The sequence below is a fragment of the Pongo pygmaeus genome, chromosome Y, assembly GCF_028885625.2.
Source record: "Pongo pygmaeus isolate AG05252 chromosome Y, NHGRI_mPonPyg2-v2.0_pri, whole genome shotgun sequence".
Taxonomy (NCBI): domain Eukaryota; kingdom Metazoa; phylum Chordata; class Mammalia; order Primates; family Hominidae; genus Pongo; species Pongo pygmaeus.
In genome coordinates, this window is record NC_072397.2 from 41,319,543 (window position 1) to 41,328,250 (window position 8,708).

The window sequence follows — 8,708 nt, forward strand, 5'->3', positions numbered from 1 at the left end:
AGAAACCTATGAACGAATTTTTACAATAAATTGGCTAAATTCAAAACAGGAAGGGTTTGTTTCTATTTTAAAAAGCCCTAATCAGGAAATGTTAAAAAGTTCTAAGTACAAAATATTTCAACACACCATCTAAGCATGAAGCAGAAACCAACCATAAATGAGTTTGCTACCACCAACCTCAACAGTAAGAATTCCAATCCTGCTGCTGCAAATTAAGTGCCACTCTGATTTTATTATCTGATTTTGCTATCTGGAGAACAAATTAGTTATTTTGTGAGTGAGTTTGATGAAGGATGAGTTTGGTCCCGATTTTCTGTTCATCTCATGCCCTTCACCGTATAAGGTCAACCTGCCATGTTGTAACATAGAAAGAAGATCTCATGAGGTGCAGCCCCTTGGACTTCCCCACCTCCAGAACCATGAGCAAAATAAGCCTTTTTACAAATTACCCAGGCAGTGGAACCATGTTGTTTCAGCAGCAAGTGGACCCAAAGACTTTATTATTTTTTCTTCTTTAAAGAACTAAATTACTTAACTTACAAAGGAGCACATCAAATTTCCTTACAAATAATCAAAAAGCCCACATATATTTTTATAGGAAGTAGTACAACAGTCTGACACTGAAAGAAAACATCATTTTACTTTTAACTATACTTTGAGAAATAAAGAAAAAGCAAACATATAAGTTGTCATGCAGTTTTATTTTTCAGTAAGATAATTGCAGATATTTTTAGGGGTTTTTTGGTCTATGTAAATGTTAGTCTCTGTTGTCATGCATAATCTGATACTGTTTTAATGGAAGATCATTTGTAATTAGGGTGATATTTGTCCAGTTGTGATGGTTGAAGATCTGGTCTGGAATGAGGGACAGCTGATGTATCAGGTATCGTAGGCATTTGCAACCATGGTTTGCCTATTGGTAGCAGGTTAGGATGTGGAGCCTCGTAGACTAATACCACAGGATATCTTGTTGGAAGAGCGGATGGTTCCACTATCAGCCCCAGAAAACAGTTTTGCAAGGGAATTATGTTGCGGTATTGAGAAGTTGTGGTTGTAATGAAATTCACAATGTGGCCACTTGCTTGGATGCAGGTGCTATGAGAGTGCATATGAATAGAGGTCAACTGATTTAAAATAGCATTCTGATCTGTTGCAATTTGTTGAGACAAGTGACAATAACAAACACTTAAAATATCAGATTTCTGTTTCATCACACAAACTTAATATCATCAAAAAATTCATGAACATGGTTTACTATTTTCAAGAATGTGCTTTTGGGAAAAGAGCACTAAAGTTGTTAAGCCCTCAAGTGAAAACATGTTATATATTAATAGTAACATTGCATTAAGTGGCTTTGGTACATTTATTTTGATTTCACTGGTAAGATTCAAAGTTGTTAGCAAAATTTCTTAAAATGCTGGAAGATTAATTCTCAAGCTGAACTCAATAATTTCAAAAAAATTAAAAAAATTTTACCTTAGTATTTTATATAATTTTCAAAATCTGGTCTTACTTCATGTATTAACATATTTACTGATGTACAAAGTAAAATTACATATATACTCTATGTAAAGTGGTAACTGAAATATATTAAATATCTTGCTTAAGACAATGGATTCATTCTCTCCTGCCAGAAAGGTGGCTACAAAGGCAGATCTTTGAAAATTCTGTCAAATTTTACTAAATCCATAAAGGCTGAGATGTCAAACAAAACTTTTGATACTGTCAGCTTGAAATATTCTGTAAGGAGACTTTCTATCCAAAATTTCTTTCTTGACAAGTCCTTCATTAATCACTATGCAAGTTCCATTCCCATCCTATAGAATAGACTTGAATTGGTCACTCTCAAATATTTTCTGATATTTCCTGGGGAAGGTCAGAGAAAAAAAAATCATTATCTTTATCTGGCTCAGAAACACACACTGTGTCACATGGCCATTTTAACAAGGATTCTTGTGAAAAAACCTGAACAGCATTTTCTTCAATCATTGACCTTAAGTCTGAGTCCCCGGGGAATGTGAGTTTACACAGTGGTGATCTAGCGGAGGCTTCTGAATCAGTTAATTCATCTCTGGGAGAAACAACTTGAGTTTCTGAAGAAACATGTGCCATCTCAAATAAATATTTCTTTAGATACTCTTCCAGCCTGTATGGTTTTCAAGACTGAAGCTTCAAACGCAGCTTCAGAAGGCTTATGCAGGTAAGGCAATCTAAAGCATCACTCTAGTATATGTCAAGCTGAGTAGCAAAGACATCACAAGAGGACTTTAGTCTCCTAGCAATCAATAAAAATCTGGCCAAAAGTATTTCCTTCCCAGTCTGAGAAATGTAGCCAGTGAAAATAAAACATAGACTGCTCACTTACACATTGTAGGCTGCAAAATCACATCCCTGTAGCAGCATTTAAATAAATAAGAAAATAATGTCCTCAATCCCTGAAATAAATGTAATTCTCTCCCTGACACAGACACTCTTACTAGACTGGTGAGAGGAGCATAGGTCCTGGTAATTGCAAAATGAAAAAAAAAAAAAAAAGAAAAAGGAAAAGGAAAACAAAAGTGAACGATTTTAAAACCTCTATGACTTTGGCATGTTGGATTGAAAACTGTTGCAGTGCAAAACCAATGTGGTAAAAAGATATAGCCATAGAGAAAAAAAGTAGGTTACTGGTTATGAGAGGCTGAGAAATAAAAAGAACTGTTTAGTAGATATGGAGTTTCCTGCTGCGCAATAGAAATGTTTAGGAACTAAAGATAGATGATGATTGTACGACATCATAAACATATTAAATTCCATTGAATTGTACACTCAAATGTAATTTTTCATTATGTGAAACTTACCTTGATAAATCAAGGGGAGAACAATTGTGAATAAAACTAACTAATTACATTTCAGAATAAAAAGTTATTTATATGCATATCTCTTCAAAACCTTTTTCAGTCATATCAGAAAAATAAATAATGATTTTATTTGGTCTATCTGTAAATATCTGACTAATGTTAATGATGAAAGAGATTTTAAAAGAAGGTGATTTACTTTTAAGGAGATCCCAAAGAGTAGGAGATGTAAATAAATAATAATAACAATAAAAAAAATAACAACAAGAAAATGTTGTAAGAAAAGTAAGCATGTATGTTTGTCTAAGCAGTAAAATTTTTATTTGGCTCCAAGAACATAATCTCTATGAAAAAAGATTTTGTAAGGAATAATCTTTGTGTCCTGCAAATAATTGTTAACATTATGAAGCAGGATTTGAATTTATAAAGTAATGTTGCTATTGAATAAAATAGCAATGCTGCATTAACAGTAAGACTTTTTATATCTTCATGGTTGAAATTTGACATATTAAAATTTGAACTCTTTGACATTGATAAGTGTTGAATACATGTAGAAGAAAGAAATAAAATATTGATATTTCTCATATCGTAGGAGTTAGTTCTTTCATACTGGGAAGAGGTGTCATTGTTAGAAGATTGTCTTCGTCTAACATCCTTTAAGTTTTGGTTTTTTTTTTTTTTTTTGGAAAACGTAGACTTTAAATAACTGCTTTTATCAACAGGTTAATCCATGCAGTTACAAAGTAGTTAGAAATTTCTGAAAGGTGTTATAGTTAAAAAAAAAAAAGCTGATTCTTACACATGTATTATCTAGCAATTCATGGGGACACTGCTGTTCAAAAGGCACTGGCAAAATAACTCCCAAATGAAACACTCAACCCAAGGTTGTTTTCAGCTCTCTGTTAGTGAAGCTGGGTGCAGAATGGAAAGCCTCTAAAAGGAGAGGATACAAAGTCAGGTGAGTAGGGGCAATTGGCAATGCTCAGAGCCTGCCAGACTCCAAACAGGGAGCCAAAGTGGTTTTTTTCTGGGACATTCTACTTGAATTATAGTTTAGTCAACCATAGATCTTCAAAAGAGAACAATTAGTTAACATGATAAAAAGTTTCCTGCATTCTTTGGACTATGTGTCTTAATTATAGTAAGCAAATTCTGATGGTTTTAATGAAAATAGCCTCCAACATTTTGCATGTGTGAAGAAAACTTAATTATCCACAGGGCTTTTAATGTTTGCTGGACAACAATACATGAATGATAAGCTATAAATAATACTGATTTATGATATAAAAATACTAGTTTTTTTCATTTATTATTTTTATAGGCATTCACTGTTTGAGTCAAGCTTAGGCTTGTTAAGTGATTAAAGACAATTTTATTACAGCAGCATGTACTTATTCTATTCTAAAATAATAAAATTTGTAAACACAAACAGCTTTTATATTTGTTTGCAACCTGCAAAATTGAGTTATTTTGCTGATATAAAATACTGAGAACTCACTTGAGGACCATGCCACCTTCTGAAAAGGCCACACACCTACTTCTTAAATGTGTTAAAGTTACAGCATATCCCAGACTCATCCAGAGCAAAATAAGTAAGCAACTGACTGCTCTTGACTGTCCCTTCCCCAGCACTAGCACTGATTGCATTGGGAAAAGCCACAGAGCAAGGCTGCACAGCCAGATGGAGGAGGCTTTTTATTTGAAGGCAAAATACCAAAATGGCTCTCTGGTGTAGGGGACTTCTACTTTCACACTCAGCTTGTACATGATCCTCTAACCTTAACTTATTTCTCCTTAATGGGCTGATTTGGACTGACTTGTTGAGAATGGTATCCATTATTAATGAGTCAGGAGAGAAAGGGATTTCTGTGGTTGCATGTAAACTTGTGATAGGTCTGCAGAAGTTACACGTGAAGAGGATAGTGAGGAAGTCAGCCATGATCCATCTATGTGAAGGTCACACCAGCTTCATTGTACACTTTGAAGACTTTCTCAATGGTATTGACATAGGCAGCTGTTCTCAGGTCCAATCCCAGGTTAAACTTCCTGGCTGTGCACAGGATTTGCCTGGCAAAACACTCCATTGTGTATGCCAAGCCAGAGTGCATGATGTCTTTCTCAGATGCACCCGGCGTCCTGTCTTGGAACTCTGTCGTGGGTACAATGGGAATAGTTCCACCATGCTTTCCAAATTGTCTTTCTAACCTCTCTTGAACAGACAAAAGCAAGTGGTAGTTAGAATCCCTTTCATACTTGAAGGTCAAACGGCTACAGCTGACATGATTTAGATTCTTCAGCCACTCAAAGTAAGATACTCTCATTCCTCTAGCATTCAAGTAGAGATCTGGAATAACAATTATGTTTCTCTCCAGGAAGATCTTGTCAGCTTCTGGAGTTGTTTGCCCCTTGGCACCTTCAGCAATGATCTTGGCTTTGACTCTGGATTCATTGGATTTGGTCAACTGATTCCCACGGGCAGCTGGGATCAGTATGTCACAGTTGACCTCCAAGATGCTTCCTTCATAGGGCTTTGCCTTGGGGAAGCCCAGAATGGACCCACGTTGCAATTTGAGGTCTTCCACTTCCTTTGGGTAAATACCACCTGGATTCCATATACTCCCTTCAGACTCACCAACAGCAATACATTTAGCACCAAAACCATGTAAATATCTCATAGAGTGTAGGCCCACATTACCAAATCCCTGAAGGACAAATGTTTTATCTCCAAACCCTGGTGTCATTCCTAAAATGCTCATGTAAGAAGCTTCATTGATGATGTTTTCAATCCCACGGAAGACACCATGGCCAGTAGCAGAGATGCGTCCATGGATTCCCCCTTGGCTGATGGGTTTACCAGTAACACGGGCTTGTGCATTAATGTCATAGTGCTCTATGGTACTGGCATAGGCATCAGCGATCCAGGACATCTCCCGCTCACCTGTGCTCATGTCTGGAGCAGGCACATCAATGCCACGACCAATAAAGCCTTTCTTTGCCAGCTCCTTGTGATCTTTTCCAATTCATTACTAGTATAGTTCTTGGGATTGTTCTTAACAACCCCAAATAGCACATCAACCACTGCACACTTGTATGTCATCAGAGAAGCCAAAGCTTTTACTTCATCTACACTCACATCAGTGCTGTAATGGACACTTCCCTTGCAGAGCTTGCGGTGCTGGCTGAGCTGGGCCGTGTAGCCTTAGATGACCTCCCAGGAGCCGTCGTCGTGCCCGATGCGGAAGGAGAGACTCAGCACATGGTTGCAGGGCTTGATGATCCACAGGATGCTGCGCAGCATGTCCTCCTTCTGCTCCTCACTCTCCCAGGTCCTCAGGTCCTCCACCAGCTTGTCTTCCACCATGCTGGCGCCGCGATTGAAGAAGCCCTCCACCATCTTGAAGAAGTTGGGGTCGTCCTAGCGGTCGGCCACCGCCTCGCTGTAGTGGCTCCATGTGGCCAATGCGAGCCCCGACTGCAGGGTGGGGGCGGATTGTCCCCGGGCCTGGCCCAGCAACGCGGCCTTCTGGGCGGCCGCTGAGCCCAGGGCAGCGGGCCCGGACCAGGAAAGCAGCAGGGCTTCACCCCAGGTTTTGCAGTTTTTTGTTCTTGTTTAATTCAGATTTTTTTCTACTAATATTATGTAACAAAAATGTTCACATCAGTAAATTCTTTGTGAAGATAAAACCCGTCTTCTACCAGATGCATGTGGTTCCTCAATTTTGACCTTTTTTAAAAATTAAAAAAAGTGCAAAATTAAAATATATATATTTTTAATTTTTTACTTTTCTGGAGAATTTTCATGTCGCTCTATCTGAATGGAGTATACGCTTCTTTTGTGATGGGAGGGGATGAATGATTACTGACAGTAGCAAAAGATGGGAGATGAGTGTGGAGAAAAGAGAGCGTTAATGGGAGGATCAGAAGACAAAATCACATTAAATGTAGGACAATCTAAGTCAAATTCTGGCTGAGCATTTTGGGTTGCTAAGATGGGTGACTGTGTAGGGAGGGAGTATGCCTTGTGTTTTCAGGGGGAGATGACTCAGCTAAAGCTGTCTTCTGACTCCAAACTACAAGTCTACCTATAGTCATAAAAAGGCAAGAAAAGAAGCATTTTTACATGAAAAAAGGTAAACGTAAAGTAGGCTGTATCCACTTAGCTACGTAAAAGAATCAGGTACCTGTCTGATCTCCTTAGTGGCAGCCTGTGATACGCATGCTCTTCCAGCTTCAGCCTCCCAGTTAGCAGGTTCTCCAGGAAAAGGCCAGTAGGCTCAGATAACTATTCAGTTTCTTTAATTATTTTAATATTTTTTATAGACAGAGTCCTGCTATATTGTTCAGGCCAGCCTCAATTTATAAGCCTGAAGTGATCCACCCACCATGGACTTATAGATTGCTAAGGTTACTGGTGTGAGCTACCATATCTTCCTGATTTGTAAAAACTTTTGTAGAGATTGTGTTTCACTATTTTGCCAAACCAGGTGCAAAATTCTTGGCCTCAAGCGATCTTTTTGCCTTGGCCTTCCAAATTATTGGAATTATTATTATGAGCAAGAAAACCTCAGCTAAAATATGTTATTATCTTTTTAATTATCACTTAATATTTTATTTAGAAAAGGTAAAGATTCATACTTAATGATACACTGGAAAAAGGTGCAATACAAAGTTATTGGAGTAGGAACCAATTTTGAAATAATAAACACACACTTAGATTACACAATTTTAAGTTTATGAAGAATTCTCTCACAATTACTGCAAAAATGTTTATTGTATATTTAAAATTTGAAATAATATTTTTATGATTAGAAAAATGTAAAGAAGTATAATAGACAACCAAACCAATTATAAGTTCCCTATGAATAAAATCCAAAGCCATATACCCGTCACTGGCAGGAACACAAATTAGTATTTTAAAATGTAAAATACAGTGATAATGAGGAATGTAGCAGCAATCTGTGTACTAATCATAGTAATTTATTTTGATTCAGGCAGAAAAATAATTCTGCTCTTTAAATAAAAAGTACCTATACAGTCAAAGACAGTTGTATTTTCAAGCTGTTTCTTAACATAATTCTTATTAGTTAACAGTAGTTTTTACTGACGATCTTACCACTTCACTAACCCACATTTTAAACTAATGCTTGAGTAAAAAATAATAACTGGTGTAATAAATAAATGATTTTCATATATCCATACATTAAGGTCCACTATTCTAAGGTGCAGATATCTTAAATTTTTTACTTTAAAATAACTAAACCAGAAACGAAACACATTCACATAAATTAAGGCTAATGATTCTATGAAAAAAGCAAACAGAAGACTGAAGAAAAGTATTAAAAACATGTTGATGCCTTGTAAAGAATCATAGAAGCCAAGCACACATTATTTTTGTTACTAAGAAGCTAATCTAAAAGCTTAGCACAAGCAGGGTTTAAATAAACACCATTACAAGTAAGCAGTTCTTTCACAAACTGCAAATACTGAACTTTATTGCTTTCACTTAGGAATAAATGTCATTTTTTTTTTTCCATACACTTTTCTCGAAGGCTAGTGACATGATGATATGATGTGGTCTTGCAACAGTTAGCCATAATATATGTCTTATCATCTCATCTTCTTCACTAATCATGTCCACTTGTTTATTATTTCAAAACTATGTAAGCATTTTATCCCCTCTTCTGCTGTCTATATGACATGCACTTCAGCATGTGATCAAATACATTCATGTACTCTCCATCAAAACACTAATTTTTAAAATTTCTTTTTTTATCATTACACTTAAAGTTCTAGAGTACATGTGCACAATGTACAGGTTTGTTAAATATGTATATATGTGCCATGTTGGTGTGCTGCACCCATTTACTCGTC

The 8,708-nt window shown here is 36.6% G+C and overlaps 2 pseudogenes; both read right to left on the minus strand.

Annotated features, from left to right (window-relative positions):
- Window positions 1-803: 803 nt before the first annotated feature.
- LOC129025793 (heat shock transcription factor, Y-linked-like) lies at window positions 804-2,112 on the minus strand (annotated as a pseudogene).
- A 2,533-nt stretch (window positions 2,113-4,645) lies between these two features.
- LOC129025865 (glutamate dehydrogenase 1, mitochondrial-like) lies at window positions 4,646-6,246 on the minus strand (annotated as a pseudogene).
- Between the last annotated feature and the right edge of the window lie 2,462 nt (window positions 6,247-8,708).